The sequence below is a fragment of the Amblyomma mixtum genome, chromosome 10 (assembly GCF_055824585.1).
Source record: "Amblyomma mixtum isolate Tamu chromosome 10, ASM5582458v1, whole genome shotgun sequence".
Taxonomy (NCBI): Eukaryota; Metazoa; Arthropoda; class Arachnida; order Ixodida; family Ixodidae; genus Amblyomma; species Amblyomma mixtum.
Window position 1 is genome coordinate 163,868,911 of NC_143021.1, and position 21,580 is coordinate 163,890,490.

The 21,580-nt window shown below is 53.0% G+C and overlaps 1 long non-coding RNA gene and 1 pseudogene across 1 annotated transcript; both read left to right on the forward strand.

Annotated features, from left to right (window-relative positions):
• Positions 1-5,823: 5,823 nt before the first annotated feature.
• Positions 5,824-11,346, forward strand: LOC149327583 (uncharacterized; annotated as a pseudogene).
• Positions 11,347-14,319: 2,973 nt separating this feature from the next.
• LOC149327584 (uncharacterized) lies at positions 14,320-16,081 on the forward strand. The gene is made up of 2 exons (XR_016286118.1): positions 14,320-15,484; positions 15,574-16,081. It is a non-coding gene; the product is annotated as an uncharacterized LOC149327584 (long non-coding RNA).
• The last annotated feature ends 5,499 nt before the right edge of the window (positions 16,082-21,580 follow it).

Consider the following 21,580-nt stretch of genomic DNA (forward strand, 5'->3'; position numbering starts at 1 on the left):
ATTTCCCCTGTAGAGGTAAGGAGAGCACTCGTTGCTTAGCAGCTGAACGCCGTTTCACAGATACCAACGCGGGAGATAGCGGAATCGAATTTGCGTACTAAAAAGCTCAGAAAAAATGCGCAACACTTGACTCAGGAAAATACGCGTCGAGCGAATTATCTCCACCAAACTAAATTATCAACATCGTCCAAACGTGCTCAAGAAGCCAAGCAGCGCTAGTGGCTGATATTATCATCACACTTAGCTAACCCGTGAAAGAATATAACACTTGAAGTCTTGTTTCTGACGGAAACCCGTCTCGTCGGGATGGTACATGACGAAAATAGGAGGCGCCGACCCAAAGAAAGGATGGGATGACGTTACGGCTCCCCCACGGGAGCCTTGTTCACAATGAGGCAGAACGTAGCTGCGTCGTTTATTTATACACGGCGCATGAGCGAACCACCTAGGCACCTGTCGTGGATTGGGGGCAAGTCATTCCGATTAAGCGTATGCGCTCTCGTTTGAATAATCAGCGATTCCAGATAGAGCCCTGATTTCTTGTCGCTTTCTTTTGCGATCACACGAGCTTCTGCCCAGCTTATGTTGTGCGCGGCGGACACCGAGTGCTCGGCAAGCGCATTTTGACCTCCCACCGGTTTCGGACGCCACTCTGGTGATCACGTATTCGTCGCTGAAAGTCACCTGACTCGCCGATGTACACAGATGGGCAGTCGGCACATGGGATCGAATACACAACACCAGGGAACTTTTCATTCTTCAGCTTGTCTTTGACTTGTACAAGCTGACTCCTCAGTTTACGATCCGGAACATGCGCGGTCGTCTTTACATCGTAGGACCGTAATATGCACACGAGAGTGAGTGTTGCGTCCACACTTACGCAACACTCACCACTTCTTCGAAAATGTGCAAAACCTTGAAATCAACGCCGGGGAAATCGTGGTCTCATTCGGCGTAAAGTCACTCTTCACAAGTGTGCCTTCTCAGATTCTTCATGTCAAACATCAAACACGCACTTTACTTTTGAGGATGTCCCGTTCAGGCATATTCACGGAGCCGCCATGGGTGCACCGATTTCCATGACTGCCGCTAACTTGGCCATCAAAGAAATCGAAGGCCGCGCTCTTGTGTCCTTCACGCCTGCCCCAAAAGTGTTCCTGAAATACGTGGACGAATGCTTTTGCATCCTGAAGAAAGAGGCATTACATGACTTTTCTACTCACATTAACAGTTTGGAGCCTAGCACACAGTTCACCGTTGAAGAGGAGATGGACGGCCGCCTCCCGTTTTTAGATATTCTCGTTTTCAGATAGTCCTCACGTCTAAATTTCACTGCTTACAGAACACCCACGCATACCGGCCTTTACCTCCATTTTAAATCAGCCCACCCTCGTTGCCAGAAACGTTCTGTGGTGTCATCGTTCTTCCGACGAAAAGAAATGTGTCCCAGACGAGAAGATCGGGTTGCTGAAGATGTCTATGTACAACGTGACTTATCCACCCGTGGCTGTCCTGTACACGTCATGGACTCTGTACAGCACCAAATGGGACGTCCCAGGCTCCAATGTATTCCCGCTACAGAGAAACGAGCCGCGCTTCCCTGTTCCTGGCAACAGCGAACCTTTTGCGCGCATATTATGGCCCTAAGATGTAAAGACCGCGCATGTTCCAGCTCGAAAACTGAGCAGTCAGCTTGTGCAAGTCAAAGACAAGCTGAAGAATGAAAAGTTCTCTGGTGTTGTGTATTTGATCCCATATGCAGATTGGCCATCTCTGGACATCGGCGAGTCAGGTGATTTTCAGCGAATAATACGTTAACACCAGAGTGACTTCAAACACCGGCGTGCAGATCAAAATGCGCTTGCCGAGCATTCGGTGTCCGCCGCACACAACATAAACTGGCAGAAGCACGTGTGATCGCAAAATAAAGGGACAAGAAATCACGGCTATATATGGAATAGCTGATTATCCAAACGACAGAGCGTACACTTAATCGGAATGACGGAAACTTCCCCCAATCTACGCCAGGTGCCTGGGTTCGCTCATGCGGCGTGTATAAATAAACGACGCAGCTACGTTGTGCCTCATTCTGAGCAAGGCTCCCGTGGGGGAGCCGAAGCGTATTCTAATCCTTTCTTTTGGTCGGCGCCTTCTATTCGTCAGAATATAACACTGGCTGCAGAAAGGGTTTGTGTCCATTTCTTCCTTGCGACGAATGCTATACACTCTTAGAAAAAAGGTAATAGTACTTACTAACTTTTGGGGTAGTAACTGGTTGTCACATATGTTACTACCCTGTTAGTAACTGCACTTAGAATCAGGAAGGTTAGTAACAGTTACTAACCCACTGAGTTAGTAAGGGCTGCTACCTGCAGTTAGTAACGGGAAGCTAGTAGTATTTACTAAGAAAATGAATAGAAACTCCCATATGTTCCTAGATTCATCGTACGGTGTGCTGGCTTGGCTTGTCAAATTTATGCGTACTCGAAAAATAAAACAGCTTCACAGTCAATTTGAATAATTCCGGAATCCAGACAAAGCTATCAGAGCGTGCTGACCGTAAGTCACACACTTAGGTTTAAGCTTATCCCGCATTACATGTACAAATTATGCGAGGTGATGGCATCAACAACCTTACCGTGCGCACACAAAGGCTCAGAATGCAGGAAAGGCACAAATCAGGAAGAGTCACACTCGCGCACTGCGCGTGCACGTGTAGGGAAATCTTTCTCAGTCTTTTATACTCCGTAAATCAGATTCTAATTTATGGGCTAGTGGCTCTTACCGGTTGAGCTAAGATACCAGTATTAATTATGAAGTTGAGATTGTAGAAACAGCTTAGTCTACCTAACCATATGCCCCTGCACAAATGTTTAATTAAAAAGCCAATTCTTTAGCAAGACAATCTGTGTCAGTTTATATTCTTTGACTATATTTTAAGGTTAAAGGAACATTTACTAACTAGGTAGTAACTAGCGACCATAGTTAGTAAAAAGGTAGTAAGGGCTACTTTTTCTAACTATACCTTGAAGAGGGCAGTTAATAGCTGATAAAAATAGTAAAACGAAGTCAGAGTTAGTAACTGCTGCACTTATTACCTTTTTACTAACTTTTTTTCTAAGAGTGTACCCTCGCGCCTCAACTTTTGTATGCGTTCGAACGGGACAAGTGATGAGGTAATAGTCACTACCAATTTCAGCCCAGTAATTCTTAATGGTTAATCATCATTCTATTCATAATCGTCATAATCAGTCGCAGTAGTAGCAGCCTAGCTACGACCACTGCAAGACAGGGTTTCCTTCCGTTCACCTCTGACCTTTGCCTTGTGGCAGTTGCGGCCACCTTATCCAAGCAAACTTTCTAATCTCATCCACCCACGTGACAGTTGGCGGCCTCTTTGAATAGTCAAAGACAGAGTTGCTGCAAAGTATATTCTCAACTGGGCATGAGGTTCGTGAAGCTAAAGGAATTCGAAACATTCCGAATTCGAAAGGAATTCGAAACAGTTGGTCCCGTTTATCTCTATGAAAGTTCTGATGTGCTGTACAGCTTGATGAATAATAGTTTGAAGGCCTATGAATAAACGAATGTGCTGTACAGTTCATAAACAGAAAGCCAGATCGATAAATACAACACAAATTATTTCACAGCAGAACTTGTGCGGAAAATACGCATCGTATTTTCGTCACGTGCGTGCTTTCATACCACTAGGGTACTTGTTACGCCGTCTGTGTAGCCACTCAGCAAATAGTAAACAAGAAGCTCACGAACACTATAATTTACACACATTCACTAAGTTTACTAACTGCTCTCCACTCTAGAAATACAATCACTCCATTACTTGGTGACATCATACATAACAGTAATAGCCACAGGTCATGGACAGAACATTAAACTCTGCGGGGTCCCGAGTCATGTCGGAATAAAAGGAAACGAGAGAGCAGACTTCTGCGATGCTCAAGCTCGTTTCAAGGAAATAAAGTAAATATGCCCTTTATGGATTGCATGAACTTAATACAGCGTAAATTGAGAGCAAAATGGCAGTCATCTTGGTACCATGAGGTAAATAACAAGCTACACTTAATAAAGCCAGTTTTAGGTGAGCGGCAGTCCTGCACCCACCAATAGCGTTTCAAAAAAATGGTTATCTGTCGTCTTCGTATAGGGCACACGCACCTCACACATAATTTCCTACTAACAAAAGAAGACAAGCCACAATGTGAACTATGCCAAAACGAGCTAACAGTAAACCATATTTTATTGTCATGCAGAAAACTAGAAACACTGAGGAAGGATAATTTTAGTTTTTTTATAATTAACACATACTATTCCATCCAACTTTGCTCGTAGGTTAACATGCATGCACTTGTTGACATTTCACAGGTTTTATTGCGACAGCAATACTGCTTGCGCTTCCAGCCCGTCGCGTAGCGAGGCCAGTAGCTATCAAGAGCGGCCTAACTCCTGCTCCTGCCACGCGCGGCGCGCTTAGCGGTCTGACGTCACAGCTGCAAGAGCGGGGCTCCAACTTGCGCCGTCGCGTAGCGAGGCCGCAGCTATGAAGCGCGGCCTAACTCCCGCTTCTGCCACGCGCGGCGCGCTTAGCGCTCGGTTCGGTTGTCCACCGAGATGACAGAGAATTACTGCGCCATTTTCTTTCCTCAAAAAGCGGTGCATTCAAAGGGCAAGGCATGGCGCAGTAATTTTCTGTCATCTCGGTGGACACCCGAACCACAGGAAGGGAGGAACGCCACCACCCGTACGGCGCGATGCCTTGCCCTTTGAACGCCACGCTTTTTGAGGAAAGGAAATTCTCTGTCATCTCGGTGGACCCCCGAACCGCACCGTACAGGGAGGGAGGAAGTAAGAGTGAAAGAAGAGGGAAGGTTCTAGACAATCATCCGTTAGCGTCAGCCGCTCGTTTTGGCGACCGAGGCACACATAAATCTCCCAGCATGTGTTGGCCCTCGTGTGGTGAGTATAATGCCATGTAAAACAAATGGGCAAAACTTTCATAAATCAGCTTTACTAAGAGCGCTACCAAGACACACCACCAGGGAAACCAGGCACATCCAGGGCTATTGCTTTCGCAACTTACCGGGCTTAACCAAGCTCAGCCTCTGCCAAATTTTTTGTTTTTAAGTTCTTGTCTTAAGTCTTAAGAAGTTAAGTTTTAAGAAGTTTTAAGTTCTTTCTTTCTGGATTTTTTATTCTGATGGTGGTGGGTTCTTTCTATTCGTTCTTCGTCCTTTTCTTTTGAGGGGGAGACTTCGGACGTCCTCGGCAGCGGGGCCGGACGGAGCAGCTAACAAAATCCTCAGACTTCTGGATGATGATTCGGTCCAGGCTCTAACAGACTACATGAACGAGTGCTGGAAAGGAGGGAGCCTCCCGCCGGCATGGAAACATGCAAAAATTACTTTCATACCGAAACCCGGCAAGAAGCTGAACATCGAGAACCTTCGACCTATCTCCCTCACGTCATGCTTGGGTAAGCTCAGGGGAACGCTGGCTCCATGCCGCCGGAGCAGACGTGTTCACATCGGCTCTGTCACTGGTAACCAATTACGCAGTGCTAATTGCCTCGAAACAAAGTTTTCCTTGCACCAATGTGTCCGTGAAGGCGAGCGGCATCGACCGATACCAGCTGACCCTAGAGGTGCGTTTTTCTTTGCCAAATTTTGTGACTTGTTCTACCGCTGCCGTGGGATAGAGTGCTAGGCCTAAGCTTGTCCCGCGGACGCTAGGCGCAGCACCGTCGCACCGGTCGCCGCCTGCCGCACTCCTCGGCGGCGGCCGAGATGGAGGCGTCCGTCACGACGAGGGAGGCGTCCGCTACGTCTACAATGATCGTGGACAACCAAATGTGCGTTCAAGTTCAACCGTACTCATCGGCGGCGTCCGAGATGGAGGCGTCCGTTACGACGAGGGAGGCGTCCGCTACGTCTACAATGATCGTGGACAACCAAATGTGCGTTCAAGTTCAAGGCAAAGAGATATCACCAGAGGAATACCACAACGACGCCGGATGGACGCTCGCGGGGGAACGCATGTCGAGGCTGCGCCAGCGTACCCCCGACGGCGGCAAGCCTGACGGACCCGGCGGGAGTCAAACAAGCCCGAAATCGAAATTCCACAAGAACGTCAGAGCCTCGGCCATCAAGGCAGCACGCATGCCAGCCATGCCACTGGAAGAGAGCAAGATAGTCGTTAGACCCAGAGGGGGACTGGACATCGCCAAGACCGGCACCACCACCGTCGCTGCGGCCATACTCGCCGCGGCCAAGATCACGAGCGAGGAAAGCGCCGCGGACACCATCTGCCCCAACACGCAACAGAACATCATGGTCGTCAGTACACCGAACGAAGACAACGCGGCTAGGTACGCTAAAATCCAGGAAATCTATATTCAAGACAACTCCTACGAAGTCAGCGCATATCGCACGGCTCCTCACGACACCGTAAAGGGCGTCATCAGAGGCATCCCCATCGATGCGAGCGCCGACGAGATAGATAGGAACATCGTCAACGAGAGAAACCCGCTAGCAGTGGGCGCAAAGAGGATCGGCAGCACGACCACCGCGATCGTGGTGTTCCAGGGACCCAAGGTACCGAACTTCGTCCGATACGGAGTCACCCTGATACCGTGCCGCCTCTACAGGAAACAGATCGACGTTTGCAAGCAGTGCGGCCGAGTGGGACACCGAAAGGACGTGTGCCCGACCCCCAATATCAAGACGTGCCTGGCCTGCGGACTCGCCAACCCCAAAGAAGACCATCGCCGTACCCCTAAATGTAAGCTGTGCGGGGACGAACACCCGACCGGAGACCGAACATACAAGGCGAAATACAAGATCCCCTACGTAGTGCGCAAGCGACAATGGGAGCGCCGACAGGCCGAACGCCAGCTGCTGTCGGAGAGCGATTTCCCGCCACTCGACAAGCCGCCAGCTGCGGGAAAGTCAAGGACTCCATCAGAGAACCGCGCGCCAAATTCCAGAGACAGCAGCTGCAAGAGAAGCCTCAGTAGGAAAAGGTCACCATCACGTGAGCGAGTCAGCTGGGCTGACGCAGCTAAAGGGAACAATATAAGGAACGCGCATAAAATCACCGAAGCCACGAAGAAAGACGATATAAACAAGATGCGAGAAGCCAACGAGACATTAAGACAAGAGAACGCGGCGCTGCGCACGACCATCAACAGCCTCACGAGAGAGATCGCCGAGATCCGTAAGTTGCTGCTATGCAACAACGAGCCTCCACAGAGACTCACGCCAAGCACAAGCACGACCGACGAAACAAGCATGAACACCCAGGAGACAGCCGTAGAGGAACCGGCACCTAAGAAGCGAGCCGTCGAGGCCACGCGCAAGCAAACAGAGAACAATCGAATCGACAACCCCGAGGCCAAATTCGAAGCGACGTTCACCAAACTCGAACAATTAATCACGGCGAACATCGCAGCAGTGACAGCAATGAAACAAACAATGGAGACCTACCAAGCCTAGAACACGAACAGATTCGCCTACATCGAAAGGACCCTACAGCCGATAGTGAGCCACCCGACGTTTGCGCCCCTCTTCGCGCAACATCCACCCAACCAGGGAACCGCGTACACACCAACGCAACCATGGCTGCCAACGCAACAACAGCAGCAGCCGTAACAGCGTGGCAGTGGAACTGTCGCGGCCTCGGAAGGAAGAAGGCAGTCATCCAACAGCACATCGCACATGCCGCGCGCAAACCAGACGTGATCCTATTACAAGAAACACTCACCGACGCACCGTCCCTGCCCGGCTACAGAGTGCACAAGGGCCAGCCCGACGGGAGAGGCCTGTGCACCCTGGTCAGGAAAGGACTCACGTTCGTTGAGCACGAGCTGCAAAGCAATATCAAGATCGAGCACACACTCACCGAAATTATCCCGGGCAAGAAGAGAAAAGGAAGCATTTTTCTGCTCAACATATACAGCAACCCATCGCAGAGAAAGCAGAGATTCAAAACAATACTACACAGAGCCAGCACCGCGGCAGGCCGCAACACGCTAGTCGTCTGCGGCGACTTCAACGCGATGAACCCAGCCTGGGGCTACAACAAGTACACAGCAAAGGGCCGCGACCTGTACCAAGACGCCATGGAACTCGACTTCACCCTCATCACGGACCCGGCGCACCCGACGAGAATCGGTAACTCTGTGTCCCGGGACACCACTCCGGACCTCACGTTCGTCAAGAACGACGTCCGGGGAGCGATCACCTGGCGAAACACGGGAACCGACCTCGGCAGCGACCACACCATCGTGGAAATCAGCATACCGGAACACAACGACACCAGCATCAAAACACACAGATGGGTAGACTGGGATGCCTTCCGAGACGCCAGAAGCCAGAAGACAGACGCTGACGGCGAGATCGAAGACATAGAGACGTGGACGGCCGAAATCACCAAGAGCGTACGCGACGCGACCAAAGAAATTGAAACGGACGCTGCGATTGATAAAGTAGACAGCCGGCTAGCGCATCTCATCGAAGCCAAGCAGTCAATACTCAGTCGCTGGAAGAACCAACGGCTCAACCGCAGACTCAGAAAGAAGGTGGCGGAGGTCAACCGAGCGATCGAGGAGCACTGCCGCGCTCTATGCACGCAACAGTGGATCGAGATCTGCAACGCGGCAGACGGGCAGATGCATAGCGGGAAGACGTGGAACCTGCTGCGGCACCTGCTCGACGAAACCAAGACCAAGTCGCACCAAAGGGACAGACTCGCCAAGCTCATACATCGGGCTGTCTCGGTACAGGGCGCCGATGCAGTCACCAGGCGCATAAATGACAAATACCTGCCCACTACGCCCACCGAACAACACGCGCCGTACGGCGGCCTACCCAACGCGAAGCTCGATCGTGATATCGACGTCGAGGAGGTCCGCGCGGCCCTGCACGCCCTCAACAGCCGGTCGGCAGCTGGCCCGGACCTCGTCACGAACAAGGCGCTCAAGAACCTCGACGACAGCTCGATTGAGAACCTCGCAAAATACTTCAACAAGTGCTGGAGGGCGGCCGCTCTACCAAAGCAGTGGAAGACAGCCAAGACTATCCTGATACCCAAGCCGGGGAAGCCACCGGACACGGACAACCTTCGGCCCATCTCGCTCACGTCCTGCGTGGGCAAGGTGCTGGAGCACGTCCTGCTCAACAGGTGGCAAGACTACCTGGAACGAGAAGGGCTGTATCCGGCCACGGTGATCGGCTTTAGACAGCACCTCAGCACGCAGGACGCGATGCTGCAGCTCAAATACCAAATCATAGACAATGGCGGCAGCGCCCGCGACAACAAGGCAATCCTGGGTCTCGACCTAAAGAGCGCCTTTGATAATGTGAAACACTCGGCGATTCTGTCCCAAGTCTCTAAGCTCAACATGGGCGAAAGATCCTACAACTACATCAAGGACTTCCTCACGGACAGGACCGCCCAGCTACGAGCAGGCGACCTACAAACGCAAGAGAAGAAGCTCGGGAGCACCGGCACACCGCAGGGATCGGTCATTTCGCCGATGCTGTTCAACCTGGTAATGATCGGAGTGGCCGAGAAGCTCGCGGACATCGAAGACGTCAGGCACACCATCTACGCGGACGATATCACACTGTGGGTGACTGGCGGCAGCGACGCCCACATCGAGGGCGCTCTGCAAGCCGCCGTCGACGCGATAGAAGACCACCTGGAAGGCACCGGCTTGAGATGTTCGCCGAGCAAATCGGAGCTCCTCATACTCCCACCTACCAACAATGGCAGATGCAAGACCAGACAACGCGAATGCGAAAAAATCAGAATCGTAACCAAATCCGGCAACGTGATCCCCGAGGTCAGCAAAATCAGGATCCTAGGCATGGTCATCGAAAAGCATGGAAGAAACGGCGAAACCATCGCCCGTCTCACGGCAAAAGCGGCCAACGCTATGCGACTCCTCAAAAGAGTCACTTCCCGGAAGGCTGGCATGAGAGAGGAGAACCTAATCAGGCTCGTCCAATCCTTCGTCATCAGCCACGTCGCGTACGTTGCAGCCTACCATAGATGGCTGCAACACGAACGCAACAAAATTAATGTAATCATCAGGAGAGCGTACAAGGCGGCGCTGGGCCTGTTCGAGTCCACGAGCACGACCCGCCTCTTACAACTCGGGATCCACAACACGCTCGAAGAAATAGCCGAAGCGCAACGGACCTCTCAACTGGAGCGGCTGTCCACGACCAAAGCCGGGAGGAAGATACTGGACGACCTGGGAATAGGACACTCGAACGACGCGGAGACAAAGCTCCCCGTCCCCGAAGAGGTCCGACGCCAGACCAGAATCGACCCCATACCCAAGAACATGAACCCCGAGTATAACAAGGAAAGAAGAGCGGCGAGGGCCAAGGCTCTCATCGACCTGCACGCCAACGACGAGCACGCGCGGTACGTGGACGCGGCCGAATACCAACGGAACGCCTTCGCAGCGGTCGTCATAGAGGCGTCGACCGGCGCCACGAGGACGGCAGCGAGCGTGAGAGGCGCCGGAGCGGAACAAGCGGAGGAGGTGGCCATCGCCCTGGCCATCGCCGACGCAGACTGCTACACGGTGCTGAGTGACTCGAGACAGGCGGTGCGAAACTTCGCCAAAGGCCAAGTCTGCAGGGAGGCCGAGCGCGTACTACGAGCGACTAAACTGCAAGACCGAAGAGTAAGAATCAAGTGGTTTCCGGCGCACGCGGGCGACGCGTCGGAACGCAGTGCGAACCACAATGAGACGGCACACGCAGCGGCGCGAGCGCTAACCAACCGCGCCCCGGCAACACACCGTCCGACGTGGTTCGGAGCCAAGGACCGCATGACCGACTACAGCGAAATCACGAAGGCCTACCGCCTGGCTCGCAGGACTCTCCCACCCCCGCACCCGAGGCTGAGTCGAGCGGAGGCGGTACTACTGAGACAGCTCCAGACCGGATCGCTACCGAGCCCGGGACTGATGCATCGCATGTACCCCGAGACCTACCCGACCGATACGTGTAGAGTCTGCCGGAGGGAGCCGGCAGATCAGACGCACATCTTGTGGGACTGCATCAGAAATCCAAGGGAAGCAAGATCAGGAACAATCCCGCCGCGGCTGGAGGCAGCAGCGAAGAGCAACGACCATGACCAACAGCTATGGGCCGTCCAGCAGGTCCTCGGGGCGCTCGAAAGGCAGGGACCCAGCGAGCCGGCAACGGCGAGCGGAGACCCGCGCCGAGTAACGGCAGCCTCGTAGACGACGTAGGCCCTCGTCGGGGCGCGCGAGCGCCCAACTGCAGGCACAAATAAAGTTTATTCCAATCCAATCCAATGGGTAAGCTCATGGAGCACGTGTTTCTCACGTGTTTGCAGAACTATGTAGAGATCCATCGCCTCATGCCGCACACGGTGATCGGATTTAGGCCGCACCTGTCCACGCAGGACGTAATGCTACAACTCTCTCGGGAAATAGTAGACCCAGGGAACGGCCATGGTACGCGGGCCATCCTGGGTTTAGATGTGAAGAAAGCGTTTGATAACGTTTCGCACGAGGCAGTACTCGCCAACCTCTCAAAGCTCAACGTAGGGCGACACACTTACGAGTATATAAGAGATTTTTTCTCTAACAGGACAGCGCAGCTGGATATAGGGGAACTCAAGTCGGAAAACATACCATTGGGAAATAAGGGTACCCCGCAGGGGTCGGTATTATCGCCATTTTTATTCAACACCGCGCTGATCACACTTCCTATGAAGCTTGGCGCCATAGAGGGTGTTAGACATGCCCTGTATGCTGATGACGTCACGATTTGGATAAATCGTGGATCGTACGGGCAGATTGAGACGGCCCTACAAGAGGCGGCGGACGTCGTAGACGCCCACGCCCGTTGGGCAGGACTGGAATGCTCCCCACAAAAGTCGGAGCTGCTGGTCGTTCGTAAAAATCAGGGGGCACTTTATTGACTTAAAGTGCTTTGAGGCGAAAGCCTTAAGCGTGGTGTTGCTACTTATGTGACTGATGTGCGGTTAAGGTGTTAAGCTTCGCCTCTAAGAGCGGAATGCGGCAGCGTCTTGCAACGGTGCCAGGGAGTCCATTGAACGCCACCGCCCGTTCGGCTCTATGCCTAGCTCGTCGGTAAATTTCTTTTTTGAGGAAAGGAAATGTATCTGTCTCTCATATCTCGGTGGACACCTAAACCTCGTCGTAACGGGAAGGGAGGAAGATGGGAATGAACGAAGACACCGTATTCACTAGACGCGCCTTTGTTCATTCCAAACCATTGAGCTGACATGGCGGAGTGGTAGCGTGCTCGTCTCGCACTCCGGAGACCGGGGTTCGATTCCCGAGCTCGGTCAATTTCCTACTGGGTTTTATTTATTTATCTGGTCTGACTAGAAAGGTTAATTAGGCTAATTGTTGAAGTAAGCAATTAACTAAACTCAGTCCCACTTACTTGGAGCATCACTATACGATCTCTTTAATTGGTTGCATGCTTACTAGCCAAAGTACAATTGGCCCCGTTTGAAATTCGCGCACTGTGACGTCGCGACCGTTTCGACCTATTGGAAGGCGTGACATTTCTGTCGACAATCCCTGCTTACTTCCGCCTTAATAACGGATGTGCCTGCAAAACGGAGCCGAATAGGATACAACTGACAATCCGCGGAAACGAAATTCCAGAAGTGGAAACGATAAGGGTGCTTGGAATTCATATACAATCCAACAGATGCAACAAAGTAACGCTGGACAGGTTGACGACCTCGGTCCAGCAGACGATACCACTCATTAAGCGCGTGGTGACTCGGCGACATGGCATGAGAGAGCGCGACACATGTCGGCTCATTCAGGCTTTCGTCGTCAGTCGGCCCGTGTACGCTACCTCTTACCTGGATCTCAAGAGAGCAGAGAGTGAAAAGCTGAACTGCCTGATAAGGCAGGCGTACAAGGCGGCTCTCGGCCTCCCCAGAAACACGTCCACCGCGAGACTTCTGTCTCTTGGGGTTCATAAAACCCTCGAAGAGCTAATTGAGGCGCAACTTACATCGCAAGAGCAGCGGCTCAGGCAGACCGATACGGGGCTCTGCATTTTGAGAAGATTGGGCATAGAGGGCGAGGACCCTTCCGGCCAGGTAATTTTACCAGCAGAGATGCGCGAACGCATGCGGGTCAAACCTATTCCCAAGTACATGCAAGCGGACCGTCACGACAACCGGAGGAGGGCCAGGGCGAAGACGTTAAGCAAAAAGTATCTAGGGGACGATAGTGCCGTGTATGTTGATGCGGCACATTATAACATTACAGGCAAAGACGCTTTCGCTGTGAGCGCGGTGAAGATTTCCCGCAGGGTAGCGGCTACGGTGATCACGGACCGAGTGGAAGACGCCGAAGAGCGTGCAATAGCACTAGGGATCGTTCAAGAAGGCACCAGCACAGTTCTCAGTGATTCCAAAACGGCCCTTCGCAACTTCGCGAGGGGACGTATATCCGCCACTGCGTACAAAATTCTTCGTACGATGCCAAATTATAAGAAGGAAGTGGATCTGGTGTGGGTCCCAGCCCACGCGGGTGTTCCAGGGAACGAGGCCGCTCACCAGTATGCTCGAGGTTTTGTCAGCCGAGCCGGTGACGGGGTCTCGGACCCTGATGCCCCAAGGGGTGAAACGCTAATTACATATCAGGCCATAACAAATTATTGCAGGGAGCTTAGAGCGAGCCCGCCTCCTCCGCACGTTTCGCTCAGCCGCGAACAGGCAACCACGTGGAGGCGGCTGCAAACGCGGTCGCAGCCAAACCCGCGGACATATTCCAATATCTTCCCAGATTTGGTAAATCCGTACTGTCAGCTTTGCGGCGAGCGTGCCACCTTAGACCACATAATCTGGGACTGCACGGATGATCCGCCTCCGGCGGATCTAGTCACATCTCCCACACTTGAAAAATGGGAAGCTGTTCTCGCTAGCCCGGACCCGGGCGTTCAGTCCAGGGCCACGGCAAGGGCGCAGGAGGTCGCCGACAGACTCAAACTGCCGGTGACCTGAAGCGGCTGAAGTACCCAAGAACTTCACCAACGTATTGCTGACAATAAAGTCTTCTCTCTCTCTCTCCCGAGCCCTCCACTGTGGCACCTCTTTCTCTCTTTCTTCTTTCTCTCCCACCTTCCTTCCTTCCTTCCCTTACGATGCGGTTCGGGTGTCCACCGAGACAAGCGAGCCGGATGATGCGTCATTTGCTTTCCTCAAAAACCAAAAATGATGCGCGATACGCGCGAGCCACGATAAAGAGAGCGTATGTCTTGGCGACTCCCCCATTGTGGGTATGCGCCATTTTATTTGAGGACAACCAGCCAACGAGCGCACAGGCACAGCTGCCCTCTGCAGACACGTCAACGCAGATGTCATCGCCTACGTTCAATGGCTACAGTCGTCGTTCCGTGGAAGATGGCCACCCCGACGCTGCGAACACTACAGGAACGCGGGCACCTGCGGATGAAACGGCGCTTCGACGACACCCGCCTGGCAGTGGAGACGAGCCCGGCAGACCGCAGCCTTCCGCGCCGGACGGTGTCTTTCCAACCGTGAGGTGGGACGCGGTGAGCATCTGGTGGGCCTGCCTTGCTACCGCCTTCCTGGTGGTGATCGTCGGCACGCGGTTGATGTTCATCGCCTGACGACTGTCCGCGGACGGCCTCGCCTCATTGGAGACCGCGCGAAGTCCGGCCGCCCACGGGACCATCCGCAGATGTCGTCGCGTACGTGGAACGGCTGCAGTCGTTCGTTGGAAGATGGCCACCCCGACGCTGCGAACGCTACAGGAACGCAGGTGCCTGCGCATGAAACGGCGCTTCGACGACACCCGCCTGGCAGTGGAGACGAGCCCGGCAGGCCGCAGCCTTCCGCGCCTGACGGTGTCTTTCCAGCCGTGAGGCGGGACGCGGTGAGCATCTGTGCTTCAACGACACCCGCCTAGCAGTGGAGACGAGCCCGGCAGGCCGCAGCCTTCCGCGCCTGACGGTGTCTTTCCAGCCGTGAGGCAGGACGCGGTGAGCATCTGTGCTTCAACGACACCCGCCTAGCAGTGGAGACGAGCCCGGCAGGCCGCAGCTTTCCGCGCCTGACGGTGTCTTTTCAGCCGTGAGGCGGGACGCGGTGAGCATCTGTGCTTCAACGACACCGGCCTAGCAGTGCACGAGCCCGGCAGGCCGCAGCTTTCCGCGCCTGACGGTGTCTTTCCAGCCGTGAGGCGGGACGCGGTGAGCATCTGTGCTTCAACGACACCCGCCTAGCAGTGGAGACGAGCCCGGCAGGCCGCAGCCTTCCGCGCCTGACGGTGTCTTTCCAGTCGTGAGGCGGGACGCGGTGAGCATCTGTGCTTCAACGACACCCGCCTAGCAGTGGAGACGAGCCCGGCAGGCCGCAGCCTTCCGTGCCCGACGGTGTCTTTCCAGCCGTGAGGCGGGACGCGGTGAGCATCTGTGCTTCAACGACACCGGCCTAGCAGTGGAGACGAGGCCGGCAGGCCGCAGCCTTCCGCGCCTGACGGTGTCTTTCCAGCCGTGAGGCGGGACGCGGTGAGCATCTGTGCTTCAACGACACACGCCTAGCAGTGGAGACGAGCCCGGCAGGCCGCAGCCTTCCGCGCTTGACGGTGTCCTTCCAACGGTCAATTCGGACGCGGTGCGCATCTAGCGGTCCTGCGTTGCTTACGCCGTACTGGTGGTGATCGTGGCCACGTCATGCGTCGTCTGCACGCGGCTGATGTTCATCGCCCGGCGACTGTCCGCGGCAGGTCTCGCCTCACTGGAGACCGAGTAAAGTCCGGCCGCCCACGGGACCAACTGGGGAACTCCGTTTATGTAACTGCCGGGCTGCCTCAGCGGTGTCGTGACAGGTGCAATGCTCTGCAGCCTTCGGGAACGTAGTCGCTGTCAGTGCTAATGCTGCGTCCGTTTTGTCCCGCCATGGCTTGTGCCAAGGACGAACTGCTACTCTAAATGTACGTTAGTGAAATTATGTACAAAAATATATGTTTCTAAATAAACGAATGATTAGAAGGCACGAACTTCAAGCTATGTCTGATAGCAACTTCTGGAAAAAGGCGTGCGTTAGACGAGCGTTCTGCAGTCTCCAGCCATCTTCTCCGCCATGTTTTGCATATTCTGTGGTGGGATGTAAAGAATTCTGCTTCCCCAGGCGCTCAGAAAAGCATAAACAAAGCATATTCTGCTTTGAAGATGAGAGAGAGAGAGAAAAATTTATTATAAGAAAGGAATTCGTGGCACGCCCCAGGGTCCCCGCACGACCACCTGTGCATTCGAGTGTTTATGTTCCCAAGGTCCATGACGTGTTTCATATTGTTTCGGTCTGAAATTATAAATTAAAGCAGAATAAGGATTCTTAATGATATACCTACCTGAAAATTAGCTGTGCACTTCGGAAAAGTTCTGGCCAATTATGCAACTGAGTAAGAACGCAGAAATGGCCCGAGGCGCCAGAGTGCATTTAAAGTGTTTTCGTAGATTTCGGCCCGAGTTTTGGCAACCCGTAAAAGAAATTGACGAGGAGTCGCTCTAATTACCAGTCATTCGCTCTAACCATTCGCTGGGATGTCTTCTGGCCCGGGAACTGTGCGTTGTCAGCGCATGTTAAAAGAGCCCCAGGTGGTTGAAATTTCCGTCCAGCCCTAGACTACGGCGTCCCTCATAACCTGAGTCGCTAGAAAGTACACATTTTTGTGGATCGCGGCGACAGCCATGGCCAGACCGATGACGACGCTGGTCTTGTTCTTCTCGGTTGAGTAGCAGTGCCTCCCAGGAATCTGTACTTCTGTTCGGCTTTCCAAAGGTAAGGCAAGTCCACAACATATGGATCAAGTCCGCAATTACATCGCTATTCTTGCATCTAGGGCTAAACACCTCGGGGCGCCATTTGCTTAAAAGCCTCTGATTCGGAAATATTCCTCTTTTCAGTTTCCTGCACGCTACCTCTCCTCTCTCAGAAATTTTGTTATGTACACTTGGGCACGAGTGAGGTTCCAGCCTGAAATGATTTCCTCATACGATTAAGCTCTTCACCGAAATGTAGGTGCTCCTGGCACAAGACGCGACTGCGATCCCGGACCTCGTGCCAGCGTGTGCGCGTTCTCGTTGCCTCGTAACCCTTGATGCGCCGGCGTCCAAGCCAACGCGACCTGCTCTGCCGGAGCTTGTTGTTGTTGCGACTGAGAGAAGGATGAAAGGAAATTGCGCGGGCCAGCCTACTGTATCCAGCCGAGCCACCACCGCTGCCACGTGCAGATAGAGTTAAAATATCAGAGGAACTCGGCCGACTGGGAGAGTTTTTACTGCTGGCGCAGATATCGACGGCGCGTTGCAATCTTGGTTGAGCGCAAAAGACTAACACAGAGAAACAAAACGACACACATGGAGCGCTCTCTGTGTGTTCGTCTTTTGAGCTGTACCAAGTTTCCACTATGTCCTACCAACTAGCCCAACACGAAGCCCCCCCCCCCCCCCCCCCGCCTCCCTTAGGACCGCTACAGTGTGTAGAATACGTCCTGCCTACCTTCAAACATAGCCTGTAAGGCTCTGGCTCTGTCACCACGTGTGCACTCGTTACGCACTGCGTGCACCGTAGTAGTATTAGACATTGATTCGGCCATAATTTACAAGCCATGCATGTGGACCGCCTGGGCGACCAGACGTCGCTGTTCATCCTCCTCTTCAGCGCCAAACCAGTCGAGCCAGGTGGTGATGGATAGAGAAGGTGGGAGATAAGAACCGGACTGCTGAGAAGCCGGGCAATAGAAGAGGCAATGGGCCAGGCCCGCATAGGAAAAGGGGCAGTTCGGGCAGGAAGGATCCGATCGATAGCGATAAAGAGGTGTGAGGGGATGATGACTGTGTTCATTTGGTTGTACCAAAGAAGGTGAGTCGCGGGCACGCAGAGTGATGGATGAGAGGGAAGATAAAGACGGTTGTCGAGGCGGAGCTCGACGTAGACCTCCTGTATGGTGCAGCGCAGGGTGTCCTCCACCAAGGCACGAGCGGGGGCTAGTTGGTGTTTCATAATTATGAAATCGCGCTAAGTGGTACAGAAAGGCGCGAACACAGACGGACAAAGCGCATTGATGAGGAACATGTAAGCCCGATGTACTTGAAATAATTGTCAACAATTATTCAAATATTCAGGGGGCACTTAGTTTACCTACAGTGCGGTGAGGCGAAAGCCTTAAGCGCGGTGTTGCTCCTTGTGTCACTGATGTGTAGTTAAGATGTTAAGCTTTGCCTCTAAGAGTGGAACGCGACAGCGTCTTGCAACGCTGCCAGCCAGTCCACAGAACGCCATCGCCCGTTCAGCTCTACGCCTTGCTCGTCGGTAAATTGTTTTTTGAGGAAAGGAAATGTATCTGTCTCGCATATCTCGGTGGTACCTGAACCTGGCCGTAAGGGAAGGGAGGAAGATGGGAGTGAACGAAGACACCGCATTCACTAGACGCGCCTTTGTTCATTCCAAACCATCGAGCTGGCATGGCGGATGCAATAAAGACAAAAAATTGCGCCTCTCCCGTCGCCGAGAGTAGAGTAAGCATGAAATGTTTACGGGCCTAACACAGGCTCCATTGCTCGGCTTAAGCAGCTGTGACGGTGGCGGCATTGAAATCCAGGACGATGCAGAAGCGTACGCGGACACGACGAGACGCAGGCCTGACAAGAATGTATATGCAGCGCGTTCGAATACTCCGCGAGCGTGTATACATCTGCCTGCCAGAGGGGGAAAGGGCTTGAAGGCCAAGCGGCCGGTCTTTTACATGCGTGAGTGTGGGACAGCAGCGCCATCCTTGGGGAGGGAACGAAAGTTTTCCGCCGAAAGCCCTTCTCGCCCTCTTTCTCTAAGCGGCCTTCTCTCAAAGCCCCTAACAGAGCACGTATGACAACGAAGTGTATTGTGGCATGTATGTGCTTTTTCCACGCGTTATTCGAAATCGGAAATTATAATTCCGTGCATTATCAAATGCACAGCTCGACTGATATCTTCATAAACATTGAGAAGACACTGGCAGCAGTTATTTTAAGGCGAAAGCCTTTAATCTCTCATCGTTGTAAGCAGCAGTTGTCGACAGAAATGTCACGCTTTTCAGTTGGTCGAAACGGTCGTGACGTCACAGTGCGCCAATTTCAAACGGGGCCAATTGTACTTTGGCTAGTAACCATGCAACCAATTGAAGGGATCATATAATGATGCTCGAAGTGGGACTGAGCTTAGTTAATTGCTTAATTACCCAATTAGCCTAGTTAACTTTTCTAGTCAGGCCATATAAATAAATAAAACCAAGTAAGAAATTGGTCGAGCTCGGGAATCGAACCCCGGTCTTCGGAGTGCGAGTCGAGCATGCTATCCACTCCGCCATGCCAGCTCGATGGTTTGGTATGAACAAAGGCGCGTCTAGTGAATACGGTGTCTTCGCTCACTGCCATCCTCCTCCCTTCCCTTCCGGCGAGGTTTAGCTGTCCACCGAGATATGAGAGAGAAATACATTTTCTTTCCTCAAAAACCAATCTACCGACGAGCGAGGCGTAGAACCGAATGGGCGATGGCGTTCTATAGACTCCCCGGCAGCGCTGCAAGACGCTCTCGCGTTCCACTCTTAGAGGCGAAGCTTAACATCTTAGCTGTTGTTGTTGTGACTGAGAGAAGTATGAAAAGGAAATTGCACGGGCCTGCTACTGGCTCGAGCCAAAGATGGCGCTGCTCGAGCCAAGCCACCACCGCTGCCACGTGCAGATAGAGGAGAGTTAAAAGATCAGAGGAAGGAGAGAGAGGAAAGGAAAGACGCGCGTCGCAGCAACAACTGCGTCCGCCGGAGCGGACGCTGCTCAAAACACAGATAAGCGGCCGAAGCCGCGCTCGCCGAAGCGAGAACATACTCTACATCAGTGACCGCACTTTATACCTCGTCTCACAAGATGTTTGCAGCACTACAGAAGGTAGAGCTCTCTCGTCCAATCAGGGCTGCAGAAACGCAGAAAATAGTCCCTCGAATATTTGAGGAGTGTATGACTATTAATCAAAACAATAAGCATTGCAACTAAAAACATGATTTGGACAGGTATATTTAAATGGTAGGGAGTGTTTCAATCACTGGTGAAATTACCAGACAAAGCCCGTACGGACACAGCTCTGCGGAGGCCTGCTGCGAGGTAAGTGACGCGTCGCCACTTTCCAACATGGCGTCGGTCGAGTCTGTTGTCTCCTGTGTGCTCTACACCGACAGTGCGCTGTTTCCCCAAGCAGGCGAAGCAGGTGGCTTTAAATGTTCTTGAAGCGCTTCGCGTCGAGTGCGGGGGCAGTTGGAGTACAAATGCGCTCATCAAGAGGACGGCAAAACTCACGCAGGTGAGCGAGCGAACGCTTTACAAGTGGACAACGGAGACGTTGAACGCGGGCCGAGTGTTGTCACCGAAGAAGCGTTCTGGCGGAAGAGGCCGCGAGCGGACGAAGAAGCTGGACGATTTTGACCTGAGCGTGTTGCGAAGGGTGGTACACACCTTTCTCCAGAGAGGGGAAATTCCAACTATCGCGAAGGTGGTTGCGCATTTCGAAGACGACGAAACGCTACCGACCGTGTCCGCAGCGACAATGCAGAGGATGTTGAAGAAACTTGGCTTCCGATACAAGAAGCGCTCTCGGAATGCGATGTTAATCGAAGCGACGCACATTGTGCAGTGTCGCCGCCGGTAGCTGCGCCAGATAGCGGAGCTGCGACGCCAGGGTAGGCATATTTTCTTCACCGACGAAACGTGGGTTAACGCCGGCCACACGCGCAGTCGAGTGTTTAACGTGCGTTGCCTCTCGCGCAGCACATGGGCTTGTTTTGCATTTCGCCACCATCGACACGGCTGCCTCGGCACGCTGGAGTAAATAAATTTATATGCACATGACACGATTACTGAAATTTACTGCGACGCGACAACAGAGGAACTGATGATAACAGGTTGCGACAAAAAAAAAGTGGGGCTAGTCCCTTTGGAACGGGCGTCCGCCTGTCCAAAAACAAACCAAAAAAAGAATAAAAAGACATCACGCGCCACCTGCTAGAGGTAGAAAGAAGCCACCTGGACATCAGGTGGATCGAGCCACAGGCGCGTAGGAACACACTAATGTAGTGCGCGCCATCCTGATTGGACGAGAGAGCTGTACCTTTCGTAGTGCTGCAAACATCTTGTGAGAGGGAGTAGGTAAAAAAAGTGCACCCCCCACCCCCTGAGTTTTGACGGGTGTCCACCGAGATATGTGAGACAGTTACTGCGTAATTTTCTTTCCTCAAATACAATTTTCATTTTCTTCATTACGGGTCATCTTTGTCTTTCTTCCTTCACTCCCACTTCCTCCCTTCCTCTACGGTGCGGTTCAGGTCTCCACCGAGATGACAGAGAATTACTGCGCCATTTCCTTTCCTCAAAAACCGTTGCGTTCAAACGGCAAGGCATCGCGCCGAACGGGTGGTGGCGTTCCGTGGACTCCCTGGCAGCGCTACAACACGCTGTCGCGTTCCACTCCT